Genomic DNA, 23,490 nt, shown 5'->3' on the forward strand with positions numbered 1-23,490 from the left:
GAAGACCTAATATATGGAGTCTTAGTTCATTAATTGCATAGAAAAGAAAGGGTCTAGGGGCAGTTGGAAATACACTCCGCATGAACTTTGCACAGCAAGGGAAAACAAAACTGTTTGCAGGTAAATTATTCAACCAATTCTCGTGACCATGGAATTAAATTGCTGTACTAGTAGTGGTTTATAAAGAAAAAAAAATAATCATTAGTTTGACTAATGGAGTACTACACGTTTGGTTGTTTTTCATCTTCTTTGTTTGTTTGACTAAATAGTACTTCATAGTGGGCCATTATGTACTGTAAACTCAGAAAGTTGGTAAATGCATGAATAGTTTCTAATTGTTGCTATTATTACTCGGGCTAGTCTCTTTTTTTTTTTTTTTTGACTAATGACCGCAAAAAGATCTCAGTAGCCCTAGAATTTGAACAGTTCCAGTGGTTTGGTGAATTTGTACCTTAGGTTACTTTTGAGATATCATTGTAGCAAACTAAAATTCTGAATTACTTCATTGCAACTCGGTACCATTCTTGTCAATGTAGTAAGTATATGCAGTGTACTATTGTGGAGAAATATTATTTTAATACTATTTAGGGGATTGAATTCATTATCTACCTTGGGTTCTACTGGTTTAAATTTTTTACGGAGGGAGTAACAATTTTGGGTCAACAATAGATAGTACTATGTCTGTGTGTAACGCAGTAAACCCATATATGATGTTTTATGTAACATGACCTTGTATATCCTGCATCTTGCTTATATTATTGTAGCACCATACTTCAGTGACCATATTTTCATTTAGCCATAAAATTTTGTACACATTTTTTTTTTGCTTATGTATTTGAATATAATACTATTGATAGTCAGTGTATAATGCATTATATGTAGTTAAATACTAGATGTATTGAATAGTATGTACACCTTTAAACTCGTGGTATTTGCGTCATGGAAAGTGAGATGTTAACCCTATATTAAGATTTTGGGGTAATTGAAGGTTTCGAGTCCTAGTCCTAAAAATGTGTATATATATATATATATTATATGAGAATTTATGAATTGTGAGCCTATTTGTGGATGAAATTGTAATTTATTAATATAGAATATTTAATCGTTAGATTTCGATCGTTCGGGAGCGTTCCGGAAGGGTAAAGCTCAAGTTTGATTGTTCGTGGCTCTCGTTCGGCTTCGAGGTAGGTTATGGCTTACCTTTTTGGTTAGACTTCGATTAGCGAAACATATGTATAGTTAGATACTGTCGGAGAAATCATGTACGCTTTCGGGTACGAAGTTGGTATGGACTAGGTTGGTATTGTTGACTGAGTTTTTAGCTCGTAGCCTTATAAGGTTGTGTTGCGACTTGATTGGAAGTGATGATAAGGAAGAGAGTACACGAGGCCTGAGGACCTTACCGGGATCGTGAGAGTACACGAGGCCCGAGGTTCTTACCGAGATCGTGAGTGTAAACGAGGCCCGAGGTCCTTGCCGGGATCGTGAAAGTGGTACATGAACTTCGCGAGTCCCCCATGGGTCATGGCTATTGGGCAACGATCTACACCGTCATAACATGTGTTTACGAGCATTGCATTGCATTGTATTGTATTGTATTGTGTTGCCTTGCGTTGCGTATTCATTCTTCATATCATTCTTTTATGCCTTGGATTCTGTATATGTCTTTCTATATTTAGACTAATATAGTGGATTGTGATTTCTACTTGTACTTGATTGCGAGCATGTCTATCTTTCAGTTTCTTCCTGTGTATATGTTAGCTAATTGTTGTCGGCCTATGATACCTACCAGTACTTTTGTTTGTACTGACCCTACCTTGCTGCATTCTTTTGAGTGCAAAGTACGAGATCGGTACGACTTCTGCACCTCGACATTGATCCCGAGGCTATTTGCGGAGTTTGCTAGGGTGAGCTTATTGGACGAGTCTGCCACCCCTGGGACTCCTTCTTTACTACTTTTCTTACTTTGATCCTTGGACAGTATTCCTAGTTTTGAGACTCATGTATTATTAAGACACGTTGATCAGTGGCTCTTGTACTATTTCTGACCATTTTCCTTGGGTGGTATTTAGAATTGAGAATTTCACACTTGGTATTAATAATATATGTTAGACTCCTCATTAATTTCGCTTTACTTAGTAATTATTGTTGTATAACTGATTAAGGGAAGGGTTCTCCTACCACGGTGGGATATGGTAGGTGCCCGCACGACTTAGCGGCATTTGGGTCGTGACAAGAACTACCGGATTATCAGATGAGGCACCAACGGTAATAGACAAAGACAAATATAGGAATTCATACAATCAAACCTTCTTTAGTAATTTACGTAATTAGCTGACACATTTGGGTTCAAAAAATATTAGTGTACGGCAGCCATTTAATTGGGGATATTGGTATGTCCAAGTTAAGGCAGTAAAACAGTTTAAAGACTCCAACGAAGCAAAGTTTGAATCTCAAGAACATTATCCGCAAAAGAAATAAACATTAGGATTAACTTAAAGAAGGGAAAGAAACAAATGTACACATCTGGTCAGGAAATCATAAGAATAGATATCAACTATTTTCAGAACTCAGATTTCAACTAGAAAAAGTCTTAAGAGAATAGAAGAAAACCAATTTATCCAAATTCGAACTTAGAAAGAAATCTGAACTGCTTCATGTTTGAGAAAAGACTTGTTATTTGGGAAAGAAAACAATGAAGGAACTAACTTGGACAATCATCTTCCTTAGGCAGTGCACCAAATTTAAACAAAAGAGTTCTGTTTCATAAATTTATATCACACATATATATAGTTATAGCTGCAGGTTATCCAACTTCCAGGATGTTTAAGAATTATTGAATCCTAAGACAACACATAATCACCTTGACACAACTTAGTCAGATTCTAGTTCAGGCTAACAAAGTGATTCTGGAAACATACAGTTGTATACAAACACAAGGTTACACCAATAATAGTCTATTCCCTTTTTACTTGAACTATCATGGAGCTGTCTCCATTTTCCTTTAGCAACATAAAATCCAACCTATGTGAGTTATCAATCATGTGCATACCTAGTATTAAACCTCAAACACGCAGCAACAGTCATTACTAGTGGATTAAAACACACATGGAGTATAACAGGGGAGGTATTACTACTAACACCATATTCTCAACATAATAGAGATTGAATCATTAAGCGCCTAATAGAGAGGTGTAGCTAAACATGATTTAAACTAAGAACATGCTAAACTGAAGCTGAAGTAGGCATAACATCGATCGAGCGGATTACTCAACATACTGAATCTCGGCTAAACAGGACCCCAGCTAACAAATAAGCAGGAATTAAATGCTCTTAAACATGATTAAACTTTGCAAATGATAAAAATAGGACTAAACCTAACTAACTTTAACGTGTACAATCCTGGTTTAAACTAACAAACAACATAACTATCCTAATCAAGCTTACTACTAACACAGGATTAAACACATAGCATAAACAGTATAAACAACAATTTAAACAAACAGAAATAGCTAAGGAAAGGGGTTTACCTTCTTCGGGTGCAGCGAACAGCGTGCGGGGTTTCCAATCCACCTCGAAGACTACCCAATCCGAGCTTGCGATGCTCGGATTCGAAGCAATGCCAAGACAACGAAAACCAAAAAAATGACTTAGTATTTTTGACTCGATCCTCAGAAATATAAAACTGATGAACTAATATTGCTTAGGGGATTTTGGGTGGCTGAAAACTTATGTCTTTTAGGGAATTTCCGTGACCAAAAATAACTCCCCTTCAATCCCTCTAGAAATGATTATTTATAGGGGAATTTCTAGGTTTTTTGCTTGGGTTTGAAAATCTGGGCGGGATCTGAAAACAAAAATTCAAATCAAGTCAACACTTCTGCTAAATCTGAACGTTGGAGAGCCCTCCTTTTTTAATGACATCGCTCAGAAAACCGAAGAAGAAGGAGACAAAGGCTCATTAAGATTTTGTACCCGAAAAATCAAAAGGGCTGATAAAGTAGGATTTGAGCTTGCAAACGGACAAAAATCATTAAGGTTTCAGATAAAAAAAAATCAAAAGAGAAAGAGGAAAAACCCTTTTCAACGTTGAACTGTGATGTGGAGGTACATGCGTTAATTGCTATTCCCGAATTTTCCATGCATGGACTGAGACCACGAAAGGGATCTGTGGACTTACTGTTTTCATCGTTGAAGGGGAAGAGAGAGAGAGAGAGAGGGAGCGAGGAGGAGAGAGAGGAGAAAGGGGGGAAGTGCGTCGGGTCTGGTAGGGCTTAGGGTAAGGTGAATGAAATAAGGGGGTTGGGCTGGGTCGGATGATAGGTAGTGGGCTGGTTATTCAAAATGGGTAGTGGACTATGAATATTGTTTGGGCTAATCCGAAAATATTGGTGATGAATTGGGCTCGTATTTGGACTAATAATTTGGCTGATGAAAGAACCAATTTGGGCTTCTAATTTAAATAAAAGACCCTTTTTAATTAACTACATGCTAACGTGTGCTAAAATATTATCTAATATAAAATATGTAATTATCAGTGCTTAGATAAAAATTATATGACGTTGTAATAGCCGTGTAACAATATTTTCAAAGTTCAACAATAAATGACGCTATTATTTAAGTGTGCGAAAATAAATGCGGTGCATGTTCATAGGATGGTATAAATGCTGAAATGATTATTATGCAAATTATGATAATACTGGTAATAATAATAATAATAATAATAATAATAATAATAATAATAATAATAATAATAATAATGATAATAGTGGTAATAGTAACGGTAATAAAATAAGAGATAATAACAGTAGTGACTACAATAGGATAAAGAAACGCCGGTAAAAGCTAATAATTGTAGTAAAGTATAAATAATTATTTTTAAAAAGTTACTAAAAAAATGTTAGAAGCATAAATAGGTATTTTGGAGGAAAGGTGGGACAAAATTGGGTGTCAACACCCCATCCCAGTGTTGAGGGGGAGGTGCTAGAGAGAAAAGATTCCGAATTGAGTTTTTTTATAACCTAGTCCTGTTTAATTAAAAAATCAACCTTAAGTAGAATTCCCATCGAGTCTAGTTTGGTTTTCTTAATCTTAACTTCTCTTCTTTTTCCGTTGTGTTTGAGTGTGTCGAGGGTCTTGGAAGCAAATTCTCGATTCTATTCTGGACAAGGACTGCATTCGAAAAGATCCGAGTATCGTTCGCGTTCGAGCGTAGATCGGAGACTCAAGGCCCCTGTTCGCTGCACCCGAAAAAGGTCGGTAAACCTCTCTCCAGTTTGGTTTATGTGCTTTATATGTTTGTTAGTTAGCTGCTAGGTTAGTCTAATAGTTGTTAGTGTTAATAGATGTTATGCCAGTTTATGCTTAGATTAGGTGTGTAGTTTCATATATGTTCAACATATAAATTAGTTGGTTAGTTTATCTTTAATGTGTGTTAGCACATAAGTTAGTTCTGTCTTAGTTTATCCATCTATGTTAGCATGTAGTAGTTGAGTTTAAGTTAGCCAATCAGATTAGGCTTAATTACCATTATTTTGTAGTAGGTTCAGTATGTGTCAGTTGGCTGTGTATGTTTGTATGAAGTCTAAGTGTCCCTCATAGGGTGTACTTGCTATTAGTTTAATTTGTAATGGGCATTCGCTTAATTTGAATCAGTAAATCTTGGTCTGTAGCTTGTGGTGTGGTTAGTTGCCTGATTTAGTTATATAGAGAAGAGGCAATGTTTATATGAGTGTGTTGTCCCTTGTTCCCTAATGCCCAGTTTAGATTTCCTTCCCTTTTCATCTTTGGTTTCAGTTCTGTTCTATGAGAAATGTGGTAATCAGGTTAGTTTGGTTTAGTTTCAATATCATATATTAGAGTTTGGGTTGAGACATTTAATTTTCTGCTTGGTTCATGAAAATAAGGCATTTACACACTTTGTTTCGTTTACCTAAAGAATCATGAATAAGGCTGTGTTAATGTATAAATTCAGGATCTGGTTTGGCCTGTTTTAACTCAAATTTGTAGGACTGAATGCATGTTATTAGTTTAATCCCACATCTTGTGCTGTTTCAATCAATAAGTCACCCTCTTCCTTTCCTTTTTTTTAAGAATTTATTTTAGTATTGTTTCCAACTTAAGTATGCTGCTTTCAATAACTTTGCTACTCTCTTTTGGATTCTGGATTGAGGCAAGATTAATTGATAGTTACATGTTAACATGAGTCAGAGTTTTTAAAGAACTGTATTGTCAAACTAATCAATCACTGAACTGGTTTACTTCTTGACTGGAGCATGAGTAAAAGAAATTCTCTAACAAAAGATGATCCTTTTTAAGTACCTCTGTTAATTTCTCTCTTCTAAGATTTCAGAATGTTCTATCTTAGTTATCTGCTCTTCCGTCAATGCTAGCTAAGTCATATTGAATAAGAAAATGCATAAGGTTTGGAATTGCTTATTCAACCCTTTAAAGCTTGAGTATTAGAAATAAAATGTTCTAGGCATCCTGTCATGGTCAATAGCTTTCATTATTTTGGGAACATTAGGTCTACATAGAATTAAGCCTCTGGTTCTACTTGAACTCCTTAAGGATTGTTTTGCTTTTCCCTTTTCGAAGATGTAACTAAGTCCTTGAAGTCTATGAAAGTGTTAAGGGTGCTTAAATGCTTCCTTATTCTGTTGAATGGTGGGATTAGCTCAGGATATGTATTTGGTCAGATATTAATATGCTTAGCTACTGGTTTCTGTCCTTTTGTGATGTGCTTAGCTTCTCTAAAATATCAGCCAACTATTTGATTTAAAACTTCATGTAGGCCTAAGAGGAAAGTATCTTTTTTATCTTATAATTAAAACATCAACTTTGAGGAGATTAGTTTCATTGAAATTCAAAAAATATTAAAACTTGGTCCATGATTTTTGAACTGAGGACATGAAGCTGATCTTCAAAATATTTTTGTTAAATGCCTTTCTTTCCCCTTTTGTTCACGCAAAAGACTAATCTTTAGTTTTGTTCCCTTGATTAAATAAAAACTTTGTGCTGCTTAACCTTGTTGCTGTTACAAACTAAAGATCAGTAGCACTTCCCTTTTTTTCTCACCATTCTGTTAAGGGATTTTGGAAGGGAAAAAGTACTGTTTCGCAGTGCTTGGTTTCAGAAAATTGCTCATTTGTCTGCACATTTGCTGAACTTGCCTGCTTGCTTTTAGACTGCATTATTTCCAATTTGCTTGACATCAATTTCTAGAAAACTTTGCTGGTCCTGTATATGCATGAATATTCCCCATATGCCCCATTCGAGTTCTATATATGATGTACACTTGCATGCTTGTTTGTTTTGTTCTGTGTGTACCTGAATACTACAAAAATGTCCTTTCTGAGTTCAGTATGTGTTTGTATATTGCGAATATGCCATGTTTAGGCTCTGTATGTGTTTGTATGCTGCCAACATACATTGTTTAAGTTCTGCACATGCTATATATGCAAAAATGCATTATTTGAGCTCTTTAAATGTTTGAATATTGCAAAATACACCTAGTCTAGATCCTGTGCATCTCCGTGTGAGTAAAGTATGTGTTAGTTAGTCCTGCATGTATTCTATATTACCAGTACATATCTTTGTTTAAATTCTACATGTGTTGCAAGCACATTTTGTTTAAAGTATGTACATGTGTCTATATCTAGAGTATGCTTTAGTTAGTACATTTATGGGGAGATTAGTTGGTCATTATGGATTAAGCTTGAACCCTCCCCGATGTTAGCCATGCTTGGGATTCACGGAAATCCCTTGGAACTTGTGCAATGTCGGGAAGACGGGGGCAAAAGCTTTCCAATATTAACCTTCTAAGTATCCTTAGGAATGTGTATACACGAAGTATACTCAAATATACATAATGTATACATAAGTCACTTGTTTGTCTTGAATATTGAAACTGCTCTATTATGTTGGTTGTCGATTATAAAACCTTGTATATATAGAATCATGTCACCGCTCTAATTCTTTTTTTTTTTCTTTTTCTTTTGCATGACATCCGGAGTTATGAGGAGTCTCAAATGAGACTCGATTTCGCCGCTAGATCAGAACGACTTCATGGCTCCACTTTGTGTCTGTAGCTCACTAAACTCGTCCAAAACAATTTCCAGTGACATTCGAAACGAGATCTCTCTATTCGGGTCTCTCTTTCTCCCCTCGGAAAATAATCAGGGCCGAATAAATATGAAGAGGGGAGAAGACAAGAAAGGCTGCTAGATTTAAAGCATATCTTACATTTTTGCTTAATTTGTTTGTGTTCTTATGTGTGATTATTTGACTACTTTAGAATACCTAACTTAGATGTTATTTCAGTATAATAACGAAAATATTTTGGTTCATTTTATGACTCTAGGAGAGCTTTTAATCGGATAAGCTAATTGGGACGTTATTTCGGTATAATAATGGAAATATCTTAATTCATTTCACGAAGTATTTTAGCGCATCTTTGAAAGAAAAAATAAGTTTTCAATGTTTCGAAACCTTCATTTTCGCCAAATGCCTAAATTAACAAAGAAAAGAGTCTGCTTATAAAGTTATTTTCAAATTTACATTATCTATTCATCTATCTTATCTGGTCACTCAATATATTTCTAAGTCGTTAAAATCAATTGATACTTAACCATTGAATTATTTCGAATGTTTATAAAAAAAAAACGTTGCATGATCTCACGCTTTCTTTAGTTTAACTTGTAACTAAAGTCTTTTCTACAAACTACTGTCTTATTTTAAATAGCATTCTTATATTTCCATTGATAACCTTAATAACACTTACAAGCTATTTTCTTACATATTTACAATGCTATATTTGTATTTTTCTAGTCTTAATTAATTAACCTAAGTTTGGTCTGTAACCGTATTTAACGGATCCTAATGGATGCCTAAGACCTTCCCATTAGGATATCTAGAACCCTTACCTAGAATCATTAAGCTAAGCAGACTATTAATCGGAGTTAACTTTTTAGCACTTACTTAGTAAAAATAGGTGTCCTAATTCACCGCAAAAATAATTAGGTGGTGACTCCTTAAATTAAATAATTAGAAATCACCAATATATTGTACTCCGCTTTTGACCCGGTTAAAATGGGGTATAACAACAAGCAATAGATGAAATAAACTGAATCTGAATCTATGCTTATGGGACATAGTACGTATTTGTCTATGTCTTACCCCGTCTTCCGGAGAGGGCATTATTTACCCACATCTTACCCGAGTCACTTATAAATCTGGCACCTACCTCCGACTGAACCCAATAGGGCTTGCCAGAGTATGCTCGTCTGAAGATATGATACATCGGAATAAACATCCAATCAATACCAAGTCAAGACTATATACGTATAGCAAGTATCTACTTAAGCGAATTTACGCTAAAAGACTCATATGGTCGTTGCTTTAGACTCTTGGAAATTATCCAATTTAGATCATGCTTGCCCACTCACACGAACTAAATGGTTTAAATGCATACATACAATACAATTCATATGCTTTTTATGAAAAACAAGTAAACTAAGAGTTTAAGCCTCACTTGCCTTATAACCGGAATGCAAACCTCTCTTGAAACGCCAAATTATCTTCAAACCATCTCCAATAGCCTCAATCTATTTAATAACATAAATAATGGGTCCAAAATTAGTCTAGGAAAACTAATCCCATTATTATTATAAAACACCTCGGATTCAAAGTCCGATAACCGTCCTGCTATTAGTCAACTAACCCTTTTAATCACCAACATAGTCAAAAACTCAATTGTTCTAAGAACGTTTCTCAGCAAGATATGATAGGGATCCAGTTTCATTAACCATTCATGTCCCAGTACGTGAGTTATATGGTCCATGCCTTATAATACTAATTCAATAATATTTGCAGATGCCAAACTAATTCCCTAAGTTTAAAAAGAATGCAATCTAAAAGGTATTGTTCATTGTTAAATAGTATTTCTATTACCAAATCCCAATAAACACATTCATGGCTTCCACAATCATTTTGTCCCCTCAAGATGAATTTTTTTGGCATTATTCTACAAGGAATTAACTGTAGGCACTACCCATTCTAGATCCATTAATGAAACATAGCTATGGAAGTGAGTGTAGTACCTGAATATGATTGTTGGGAATTCTACTCTTTCTCACCCTCACGATGCTAATTCTCTCGTATGATGCTTCCTGTTTTCCCCTCGTAGCAGTTACTTTTCTTTTTCTCTCAGCCTAGGTAGAATGAATAGTTTCCTCTATTCACCACATACTTCTAAGGCTAATTACGTGAATAGCAGGGATGGTGGGCTTAGCCCATTACTCTTACCGTTTATTAATAATTAAAAAATTTCCCTTAACTAACTAATCCTTTAACCCTCTGACCAAGTAAACTAATATTTCATCTCATACGTTATTATACTTATAAATGACTCTTAACTGTAAACATATCAATACACATGTAATTCGTACTTACCCACTTAAGTAAACCATGCTTAAAGAGTTAACTCTAAAATTCACTCGTAAAATATTGGGTTGTTACATTCTCCCTCCCTTAAAATAATGTTCGTGCTCGAACGTAAGATGAGTTCTTCTCTTGGTCAAAGTAGCACACATTGACAACCTTAACCATCTGAACAAGTCTCTTAAGCTTACCAAAATTTGAGCAGAGTTTCCCCTATAATTATGACTAATGCCATTTATATACCTGCCTTAGAACCGCTAACAACAACACCCAACAATCATAATTTGTAAACCAACATATACTAGGGAGTTCAGGGCGACTCCATACCATCAATCACATGCAAAATGGGGTATCGGGCAACCCCATACCATCATGCAAAAATTACAAATAAAGAATATAATCACCAATGTAACTCGAACGAGTCAACATACAAATATGAATATGTAAGGATCAATTAGTTCAAGATCTTCGTGAGAGCACATAAAGAGTATACCTTTAACCAATGCACATACGCACTGCAGCTTCATTGTACCAAGGTCATTAAACTATTTTTGTTTACAAAATAACACTCAACTTTACATAAGTATCATGTATATCGTATCCTATAAAGTTACTATATTAGATGCTTGCATTATGTTCTTTACTGACTACTAAATGGTGTGTGTTTAATCAGGTAAATCAAAAGATAATGCTTAAACTCACAATGAGTATAATGTATGGCACTAGAAACAACCAATAGAGGATCAAACTTGTACATCCTTAGATATGATAGTAGCTCATTGGACATAATCTCAACCTCAACGTTAGATGATCCAGCTTCTGAGTGTTCAATGGACACAATTTCAACCTCCACGACACTTTTACAGAAGGAACACTCTTGGACCTCAACTGACAAATCTCTCTATCCCAAATAGGTATCGGGCCTCTGTATAAGCCAATTTCCAATCAAGCTAAACTGACTCCTGGTCAATCATCTGAACAATATAGCCGGTCTCGGGAGTATTTCCGGAGTATCAAAACATGACAAAAATCAAATGAACTTCTGATAAAGCTGGTGGTAAAGTCAGAATGAAAGCTACTGTTCCAATTCATTTCTCGAAGGTATAACTGGTGAGACTGTACAATTTTAGGCACTGCATATGTGCAACTACTGTGCTGCATAAGAAAATCTGATCTGATGTAGAGTACACGGATTCAATGAACTTATCACAAGCACCCAACTAACTTCATTTCTTCTAAGTTATCGGTAACTATACCATAAAACCAACACTGAAACTTCGTCGAGCTTGAACCAAAAGAAATCATTCCACTATCTTGCTTAACATCCTCAACATCTAGAGACCAAATAGGACCTTATGAAATACCTCTCCTAGGCTCTTAAGATATTACGCAAACTCCCGATTAGCCTTGGAACATATTTTTTGGAGCCAAGATATCATCTATGACAGAAGGCGTATCATCCTGCACTTCACATGAATTAACTGTCTCGTTGATCTCTCGACTATTACTGGCTATAAGTAAACCTCTTTTCTTGCTGAAAAACTGCTAATTCTGAAACTGTTACTCATATCACCAATCATAAGATGCTTACGGGACATGGAATATCTGATTCACATGTCTTACCCCATTTTCAGAGCATTATCTCATGGCTACCCACCTGTTGTGGCCCATAGATTGTTCGACTTACCTAATTTTACTGCTAAATATAATTGAATACTGATAGATAACTACTTGCGGGACATGGGATATCTGATTCACATGTCTTGCCCCATCTTCGGAGCGTTAGTCTCATGGCTACCCACCTGTTGTGGTCCACAGACTGTTCGGCTTACCCAAAACACCGGTAAATATAATATACTACTGATAAATAACTGCTTACGGGACATGGCATATCTGATCCACATGTCTTACCCCATTTTTTGTACATTGTCACCTTGCCTGACCCATCTTGCGTGGTGGATCTGTTACATATCCTTTTTGGATAATAACAAAATGTTGCCAATGAGCATACTAAGTTGTAACACCCCGTAAACTTGAACTAGGTGTGAATGTGTAAAAATCTAGTATTAAGATGATATTATATCTATATGAATCCATTCTTGATGGATTCGGGTGAAAGATGGTCGTTTTGAAGTCAAACCAACTAGTGAGGTTCTTAAGGCCTCTTAAATTCGCCTAAGTTTTGGTAGGTCTGTCTTCTGGGCGATTTTCATGAAAATGTGTTGCGAATTTGGAAACACTTCCTTCACAAAAGTTGTAGATCTTTGAAATAGCTTTCCAATGGTAGGTCGCCTAGCCTAAGAAAAGTTGCGTACAAAAAGTTATTCCCATTTTACTGAAGCCTGTCTTCGCTGAAAATTTGGCCTATGTTACGGTGAGATGTTACGGACCGTAACACGTGTTACGGGCCGTAACATGGAACCGTAACGTCTCAAAAATCACCAGAACTCTCTGGAAATTTTCACTAAAGGACGGTCCAAAGAACGGTCCGTAACACGAAGGACGGTCCGTCCTTTGGCCCGTTTTCACCAGAAAAATATAAATAGGACACTTGTTTTTTTTATTCCTCCACTTCGTAAACAACCCTAAGGAAAAAAATCATTCCCCCAAGTCTTCAAATCAAAGGTAAGGGCATCCTTAACATTACTAATTCATTCTAACATCAAACCCATGATTCTTAACATGATTTTTGTGACCAAAACCTACGGTTTGCAACATAATTCTTCCCAAAGTGATTCAAGCTAGGGTTTGGGTGTTCTTCATTAGAAAAGTGATTTGTTAAACCTTGTTTAACAAATTAAGGTATGTCTCTCTTTTAAAAACTTATTTTGAATGAAAATCACTTTTTGAAACTATTGCTGGAAGTATAAATTTTATTCAAGATTCGTTAATGAATGAAAGAAAAAGCAATCTTTTCATGTTTCTTGAACTCTAATTCATGTCTAAATGGTGGTTAATGTGTGTGAGGGGACAAACCCACATTAAACCTAGATTGTAACAAACCCTATATATGTATAAGATGTTATGAATATTTTCCTCTATGAGAGATGCTTAGTAATGCTAGTTAAGAGTTGGTGATGACATTCTCATTGGTGAATTGGGACATGGAAATCTTTGTAAAGAAGCTGTACGTTTTCAAAACATTGATTGGAATGACTTATTCTTTCGATATGCATAATGAACGTTAATGTTATTTATGGTGTGACTACTTTGAGACAATTTGTGAATCGGCTTCTATGCTATGAACTTTGTTGTGGTGTTTGGCCTAGCTACTCGAGAGGAAGGGTAGCCACTATGGATCCTAGTGTGTCATTGCCTAGCCATTCGGGAGGAAGAGTGGCCACCGCTGGGTTCGCTACCCGGGGTGTGATTTATGCCTAGCTATTCGGGAGGAAGGATAGCCACCGAGAATTATATGTTCCGGTGTGGTGCGCTATGCGCGATATGCTTGATTCTTGGGCTTGTATTGGCATGTGTGACATTCTTATTCTCTTATGGAATTGTTGATGACTATCTTAATCGATTAAAAAGGCATATTTGAAGTTGTAACTTGACAAGAGGCTTTATAAATGGGTTTTGATACTTATTATTGAGATACATAAACTGAATAACTGTTCTTACATCGCTCTTACCTAATTGGCAAGACTAATTTCTTTATGTATTATGTACTCTATTTTCTTATTACTCATTGTCCCCGAGGCACTCACTGAGTACGAAGTACTCAGGCATACTATTGTTGTTTTTGATGGTATGTTAGGTAACGGAGAAGAGCAGGTTCTTGATACTCCAGGCGTTTAGGAAGGACTTGATGTTGTTGCTGATTTGGTGAGCCCACACATTTATTCGTGGGACACTCTAATTATTTAATTCCATTTATTTATTTTATTTTCCGGGCTGCGTCCCGATGGGTTAGACATTTACTCCTTATTCTTAGAAGCTCCTTAGTATACATTCGAATGTGGGTAGAAGAAGAGTTGTCGTTTAACTCTTTCGGGCACACTATCATGTTTTAGGGGTGAATCATTTAAATTATAAAGACTTCAGCTGATTTAATTCATATATTCATGATTTGTTACATTTAATTTATAAACTGTTGGAGGCGAATGTTGAACCTGACGGGTTCAAGTATTATTATTGTGTTGTTTAGGTTCTTCCGATGTTGTTCATGCCATCGGATGCCGGTCACATCTAAGGTGGGTTTTGGGGCGTGACATAAGTCATCGACTGCGGAACATAAATACCATATATTGTAATTTTGCTGAAAATACGTAAGGATAGTGTAAGAACATCGTTTATCAACCTGGATCTTTGTTGTTATATCTAAGATAACCCTTTTTTTTGTTTCTTTCAGGACCTACTGTAAACTCTAGGGATCAATATAAGACCTACATCTTCTTAGTATAAATGGGTATGTCATAACTCTATATATCAAATTGTCATGGTCAATTATCAAATCTTGGTGTTGTAGTTCTCTTCATGCCTCTTCATCTATTTAGAAGTTATGTTACTCTTTCACTTTTCTGTATCCAAAGAAAAAGCATATACTAACACTGTTCTGATTATTGTTTTAAACATCTAAAGTCCAAACTCATCTCCTTATCAAAACTGAATTGTCTTCTAAGTTGAGCAAGTAAAAAGTGTTGTGATAGTCAAGTCTGCTACATGACAGTTGTCATGTTCTTGTTAAATACATAAAACGATATGCTTCCACTTCTTCACCTTTCTCAACCTCTTTAGAATCCTTTTAGATGTCATATTTAGCTCGACTTATACCATATTGGTATGGTACTCTAGTAAAATTATGTTCTCTTAGTACTCGACCCATATAGTACTCTCGGTATCTGTAGAAATCATTATGATATGCTCCACGCTATAGCAGTAGCACCGATGCTGATTTGAACTTTTTGGCTCCTTAAGCCCATAAAAACTGACCATAAGTCATCTACGTCCATAAGTCTAGAAAATTGCTTCGGTATATCAAGTTAGAATTCTATTATCTTCATAGGTAATACTTCATATACATCTTAAAGATTCTTTTGGAACCTGCAAATTGTGGGACTATCTCAAGAGTAAAAATGTCACTCTAGCATCTAAGGCACCACTATACATGTTGAACACATACTTCTCGACCTTTACTGAACTTTTGATAAAAGGGATAACCTTGCCTGAATGAAACTGTCCATTCACTTCGATATGAGGCTAAGCTTCTAATCTGATGAAAACAATCAATCCATGTTCAACACGACCTTTTGATCATCTCGACCAATCTTAAGAGCTTTGCTGGTCTTTCTCCAGCTAGAGTTGTAACCGTCCTCTTTCCCATAAGCTTAGTTTATCATAAGACAATCCTTTAATTGGTCTAGAGCTACAAATACTCATCTTACGACTCAATTTCTTTTTTCTTCCTCAAATACAACACAAAGTATCAACATTTTGAATCCTTCTTAACCTCAGGCTATGTGAAGCATAACACATATTAGTCAACTGTGGAAACACAATTCATGCCCAATATCGATCATTTCACTACCTCCAAATGCGGAACATTCTCTATAACTCGACTTTTACCTTGTTGATGCGTAATAATTACCTATACCCCACATCTTCCTCAAACTGAATCGACAGTCATGTCCTAGAATGATGAGTGTGCTCACGTCTTACTTTATAACTGAAGGTGCTTTCGGCTATAACGAGTCTTGCACTCTATACTCTACTGATCCTAAGAGATAGCTAACTGTAGTGGCATGTACGCCCCACTATACTGAGCTTGATGCCCAACAATATTCTAACTGCGGTTGCAAATGTGCCCTACAATGTTGTGCCTGGCGCTCAACGCAAATCCAGCTTTGATGACAAAAATGCCCTGTTATGATGAGCTTGGCGCTCAACGCACTGGTGACTATAAGGGAATGTATGCCCATGCTTAGAAAATAAATTAAACTCAAAGAACCTAATTAGATATGATATCACCTAACTGTGGTATATTCAACACACAAACTTAACAAGATGAAACTCCTCTTTAACACAACCTTTCGATATGCAAAATCCTTGAAGGTTCATAGTCATTACTGCTAAGTAGTCTGGAACTCTCTAAAACCCAAACTCAAATATGTTGTAGTCGTAGTAGTAGGTTAATCTGATTCAGCCAATGTGCAAGTCATGAAGATTGAAATGTCTATGTAGATTCTCTATATATAATATACTCGATAACCTTAATAGCCAACTGAACTGATTTTCCTCATTGAGTTATAGTAGTCCACTTTCATGATTGTGACATAAGACCGTGGTCGTACTTTGTGTTGTGCTGGAATTCTATTTTGTATTACCGTTTACACTCAAGGCAATTCACTTAATTATGCCCATATTATCTCAAATATAACTTGTATGCACTGTAGTGCATGCTTTGCTCGTAGCCTTCCTATATGTGCCATTGATTGAGTAGGCAAAATTATCGCTCAACTGACTGAACCCCTGCACCCACTTCGAGAAACATAAAGATTTATTATCTTTAGAACCTAACTCAAATCTTAGAGTCTTCCAGATCTGTATAGTAACTCTTGATACTTCTCCTAGACTTGTAGGCTAATACTCAACTCAAGTCGTCTTCTATATTTTAGCATATCTTTTAGGCTTACCTCTAATCATTCCAAACTTCTTTGTAACTCTTGCAGAAATATTCTTAGTCACTAGCGCCTGAATAGTTGAGTGTGTTACCGCCTCACGTAGGAAAGAACATGAAATGTACCATTTTTCATACTTTAAGCTTTATAGCACGAGGGAGGAATGAAAGAAGGGAAAATTTCCTAAAATGTCCATGCAGCCCCTCGAAGATAAGTACAGACGTCTCCGTACCGATCCGCAAGGCTCTACTAGACACTGTTCCATGACTCCAAGGTAATTGAAACCTAGTGCTCTGATACCAAGTTTGTCACGACCCAAATCTGACACTCAGGCCGTGACCGGGCACCTTTCGAGCTTCTACCCATAAGGCGAACCCTCTAAGCTAATCATGCGAAAATTAATGAATAAAATGAATAATACACAAAGTCTCATAATATAAAGAAAAGTGCGGAAGCGAAATACAAATACTGAGTCTTGCCAATAAACCCCATAAAATGTCTAAGTCATGCAACTACTAGTCTGAATATAAAAGTACGAGACGTAGCTCGGAATACTACTAAGTCAACTAAAGAAGAAGAGGCCGCCATGATCTAATGGTGGCTCACCTCGACTGAACTAGACTGAACGAAGCTGGAATGAATCAAGTATCGGCTACCTGGTCACTGTTAACCACACCTGCACATATACAACATCAACAAGTGTGAGTCTAAAAGACCCAGCAAGATCATTGACACTCTCAGCTTACCCCTGGGGCAAGTCTTTGAAATCCCTGATAATGCATAAAAGCAATTACACAGTACAAGTATATCAAATATATACAAACACTGAAGCTAAAGCTGAAATCATGAAGCGTAAACAAGCAAAACATGAAATACTCTAAATCTGAATATATGCTCACGGGACATAGTATGTATTTATCTATGTCGTACCCCGTCTTCAGGAGAGGGCATTATTTACCCCCATCTTACCCGGACGAGCAATACATGAAATGCACTAAATCTGAATGTATGCTCACGGGACATAGTACGTATTTGTCTATGTCTTACCCCGTCTTCCGGAGAGGGCATTATTTACCCCTATCTTACCCGGACAAGCAATAGATGAAATAAACTGAATCTGAATCTATGCTTACGGGACATAGTACGCATTTGTCTATGTCTTACCCCGTCTTCCGGAGAGGGCATTATTTACCCACATCTTACCCGGGTCACTTACAAATCTTGCACCTACCTCCGACTGAACCCAATAGGGCTTGCCGGAGTATGCTCCTCTGAAGATATGATACATCGGAATAAACATCCAATCAATACCAAGTCAAGACTATATACGTATAACAAGTATCTATTTAAGCGAATTTACGCTAAAAGACTCATATGGTTGTTGCTTTAGACTCTTGGAAATTATCCAATTTAGATCATGCTTGCCCACTCATACGAACTAAATGGTTTAAATGCATACATACAATACAATTCATATGCTTTTTATGAAAAGCAAGTAAACTAAGAGTTTAAGCCTCACTTGCCTTATAACCAGAATGCAAACCTCCCTTGAAACGCCAAATTCTCTTCAAACCATCTCCAATAGCCTCAATCTATTTAATAACATAAATAATGGGTCCAAAATTAGTCTAGGAAAACTAATCCCATTATTATTATTATAAAACACCTCGGATTCAAAGTCCGATAACTGTCCTGCTATTAGTCAACTAACCCTTTTAATCACCGACATAGTCAAAAACTCAATTGTTCTAAGAACGTTTCTCGGCAAGATATGATAGGGATCCAGTTTCATTAACCATTCATGTCCCAGTACGTGAGTTATATGGTCCATGCCTTATAATATTAATTCAATAATATTTGCAGATGCCAAACTAATTCCCTAAGTTTAAAAAGAATGCAATCTAAAAGGTATTGTTCATTGTTAAATAGTATTTCTATTACCAACGCCCAATAAACACATTCATGGCTTCCACAATCATTTTGTCCCCTCAAGATGAATTTTTTCGGCATTATTCTACAAGGAATTAACTGTAGGCACTACCCATTCTAGATCCATTAATGAAACATAGCTATGGAAGTGAGTGTAGTACCTGAATATGATTGTTGGGAATTCTACTCTTTCTCACCCTCACGATGCTAATTCTCTCGTATGATACTTCCTGTTTTCCCCTCGTAGCAGTTACTTTTCTTTTTCTCTCGGCCTAGGTAGAATGAATAGTTTCCTCTATTCACCACATACTTCTAAGGCCAATTACGTGAATAGCAGGGATGGTGGGCTTAGCCCATTACTCTTACCATTTATTAATAATAAAAAATTTCCCCTTAATTAACTAATCCTTTAACCCTCTGACCAAGTAAACTAATAATTCATCTCATACGTTATTATACTTATAAATGACTCTTAACTGTAAACATATAAATACACATGTAATTCGTACTTACCCACTTAAGTAAACCATGCTTAAAGAGTTAACTCTAAAATTCACTCGTAAAATATCGGGTTGTTACACATATTTAATCAGAGGTCTCATATTAGAGCCTTGCGAATCGGATCATATTTGATATGGAACCCTTTACCACTAAAATGTGGCTGCTTTCCGTCGCGAATTCGGGTTTGTAGGGCCCAAAGTGGATACTAGATATTGGGTGGACACAAAACATATTATGCCGTTAATATTTTTAAGTGGACATCTATGGTTTAACTACGAGGTTATGAAATAAAAAAAAAGGAAATTTTAGAAGTGCAGATTATGCGAGGCTATTTTTCCATTGAAATAATTTCACTTTCAACAAGGAAAAAGAAAGAGTCACTTTTCATGATAAAATATCTGCTTTATTTTGATGCTATTTGGGTTCTGTACACCACACATTGAGTGCAAAGACATCGAGAATATCCTAGAAAAAAGGCGAAAAAATTATTTCCTTACATCAATAACTCAATCAAAATACAATTATGTTCAAGAACAAAAGGTTTGTTATGCTTAATATTGACTCTCTCTCTCTTATATATAGTTGTATTGATATAAAGAAAAGATGTAAACAAAAGGAAAGAACAAGAAAGTGAAATGGATGGAGGAATAAATAGGATGGTTTATTTTTCACATGAATAACTATTATATAAAGCTCTAATTAAATGCTTCTATTCTAAAAAATCCATTCAGATGAACTCGTAACTAAACCGCTACATTCACTCTGGTGTAAGAGGCTTAAGAAACGTTGTCTCAGCTGATACTCGTGCTAAAAAATATAGAACGTGAAAACTTTTTAACATTAACTAGGAAGTTCTTATGTGTAGAATTCATTTCGAATAAAAATAATTTCTTAACCAACTTTTGTTGCATAAGAAACTTGAATAATTTTTTTTGCACTTATTATCAGGTAGCACCAAAGCAGAAGATTAGGATTAAACTGATAGCTAGTTTGGTTGTTGAATTAGTTTGCCATAATTTTTAGAGAAGCTGCGGAAATCACTGATTGTAGTCCAAAATTTTTAGTCACCGTAAAAATAACGGATATAAAGTCGGGTATAAAACCTCTGTGCCTTCCCATGATTTCGTCAAGTATAGAACTGCTTCTTTAGAAATTTTCTAACCGGATTTAAATCATGTAAGACATAGGTTAGATTGGGTTAAATGAGTTATTATGAGTTAACTATATTTATTATTAAGAAAATAGGGGCTTTAAGGTGACATGACATGCCAACTAGGAGAGAATGAAGATTTTGCAGTGTTTAGTATATTTTGAGAAAAATAGGGATAGTTGAGTGATATTCTAGTCCTAAAAGAAATAAAAATGACTTTACGAGGTAATTTTCAGAACATGAGTGACCATTAAGGGAATGTACTCCAATAATTGAGAGAGAAGCGGAGAAAATGATGACTCTTTCACAATTTAACTTGAACAAAAAATGTAAAGCTTACATGGCTATTTGTAAGTAATTAACATCATACAAGAATCTTAACTATATTTTAGATTCACTTTTGCCCAAATGCATAAACAAAACTATAGACGAATGCATCAATCTTCTGAATTCCAATGGTCTAATATCTTAATGGTTTAATATCTTAATTCATGAACTAAATAAAGCGACATGAATACTGCTTAATATTTTAACAACTTGTTACTTGTATATGCAACATAAGAAGAGAAGTATTGTGTAGGATGAATTAATAAACTATCGGCTTTAACACCAACTATAATTGGAGGCTCACAATAGCTATAGAGAACTAATTAATTGAGAACAGAGCATTCTCAACTATATTGTTGCTATAGAGCTTTATTTTAGTATTATGGGTTTCAAGAGCTTATGCTTAATCACTCATTTGATGATAATATTAATGAAAATGTTGATGATTTACTAACTGCTTTCGTAGATGGTGTTATTTTGGCAGCAAATGCAGATTTATCTATTAAAGGGGTCAGACATGCTGGGCGGAGCATTCAATCAACAATTTTTTTGGCTCGACCAAGAAGCCTTATGTCCTCTGAATCTTACGGTGTTTTAATCGGAAGAACTTCTTGCAAGGAAGGCGAGTATTAGAGTTGTTGCTATGAACAACAATAAAATCACGCTTCATGCCCCCTGGATATGTCCGATTCAATTTGTTTGGAATACCATGATTGCTAAACTGTTGCAATAGAAAGCCCCTGAGAATAGTGGTGGATCTACCCTTGTCTAAGGAGAGTAAATGGACAACCTTTCGTCGAAATTATTATAATTGTAACAAGCTCAAATATATTTGTATGTTGAATCCTTTTGATTTTATCATATGTTAATTTCGTTATATTTTGAATCCTCTTAGTGAAAAATTTGACTACGTCATTACTTGAGAAGGCCATTCAAAATGGATGAAGGGAACTACATATCTGATCCGATGCAAACAATGTGTTAAACAGGCTTAAGAGGACTGACTTATCAGTTTTGACCCCAAAAAAATAAGGGAAATTTACTTGGGGTAGAGAACATATAAGTGGTATTTATTTTTAGTAACTACACTTTACTTTAATTACATCTAACAGCTAAATATTGTATCTCAATTACACAGGTTCACTAATACAATAACTCCTCTCCCTTCTTCTCTCTTTCACTGCTCTCTTCCCTCTTTTCTCTCCTTCTCTCTCGCCCATCTCTTTTCTCCCTCAATTTTCTCTCCTTTTTCCCCTCTTCTCCCTTCTTCGCCATTGGAGAAGGGCAGTTAAAGTAATTAATGTTCTTCCACGGACTCATATAACCCCCAACTGGTTGCTAAGTGATACAAATAAGGCAAGTAGAATGATGATGGACTTAGAAGGGATTCTAGGCTTTAATAAAGCAGGAAAAGCGGAGCAACCAAAACACATTGATGACCAATATTGCAGCTTGGCACACAATTCTTCGAGATAAGTATTAATCGAATGGATGTTGAAATTTAAATATGGTAGCCTTAAAGAGAGCCTTCAGATCTGCCCCCTGACCACCAGTGTTGCTTCCACTGAATCCGGCTCCGTTCGCCAACCACAGCGACGCATAAGGGTTGTTGTTGTTGTTGTTATGAAATTTCCGGCAGATCTAGCCGAAAATCGTCTCCAGATCTGTCCGGAACTAGTGATTGTATTCATAAATACAGCGATTGTATTCACATTTTTAAATTTTTTTGTTAAATTTTTTGATTGTATTCATTTAGTTAGTGGTGTATTTGTTAATATTTGGTGTATCTATGTTTTTATGTATTCAGTTTTACTTGTTGTATTCATTAATACAGCGAGCTCGTTTATGAATATAGATACTCATTTCAGGAATACAGTGAAAAAAATCGTTGTATTCATGAATATAGCGAAAACAAAAATTGAATACAGCAAAAAAAAAATGAATACAACGAACATGAAAGTAGCTACGAGCTGTAAATAAGCAAAATGTAGCTATGGGGGATTTTTAACCCTCAAAATATAGTCATTTATGAATTTTTCCCAAAAAATAATAAAATTGAATGGTTATAGTGATAGACCGATAGTTTACTCTTGTATAATGGGCTTTGAGAAATCAGCTGATCATTAGGTTTAACTTTGTTGGGCTGGATCATATGTTTTAGAAGGAAAGGCAACTAATGCTGAAAAAATTCATGGGGCCCTATTTTGGTCGCCCCATTCAAGTAGTACCCGCCTTACATTTTTTTTTTTTTTGTGCGACAATACCTTTCGAATTTGTAGCAATTTAAATATAATGCTTTGAAAAAATTTCAAATATAAAATGTGAGTTTAAATCAAATGGGTCTTGAAAATAATGTCAAATCACTATTCTTGCAAAATGCGTTTGTTAGATTTGTTGGTATTTTGATAAATTGATGATTGAGTTTGTTCTTTATGATATTTGCAACTTATGTTTCAAATTTGAACTTATTTGGAGTAGATTTAGATGTTGTATTGTGTGTTGGATTATTGAAAATCGAAGAACAAT

This window comes from Lycium barbarum, chromosome 10, assembly GCF_019175385.1.
Source record: "Lycium barbarum isolate Lr01 chromosome 10, ASM1917538v2, whole genome shotgun sequence".
NCBI classification, from domain to species: domain Eukaryota; kingdom Viridiplantae; phylum Streptophyta; class Magnoliopsida; order Solanales; family Solanaceae; genus Lycium; species Lycium barbarum.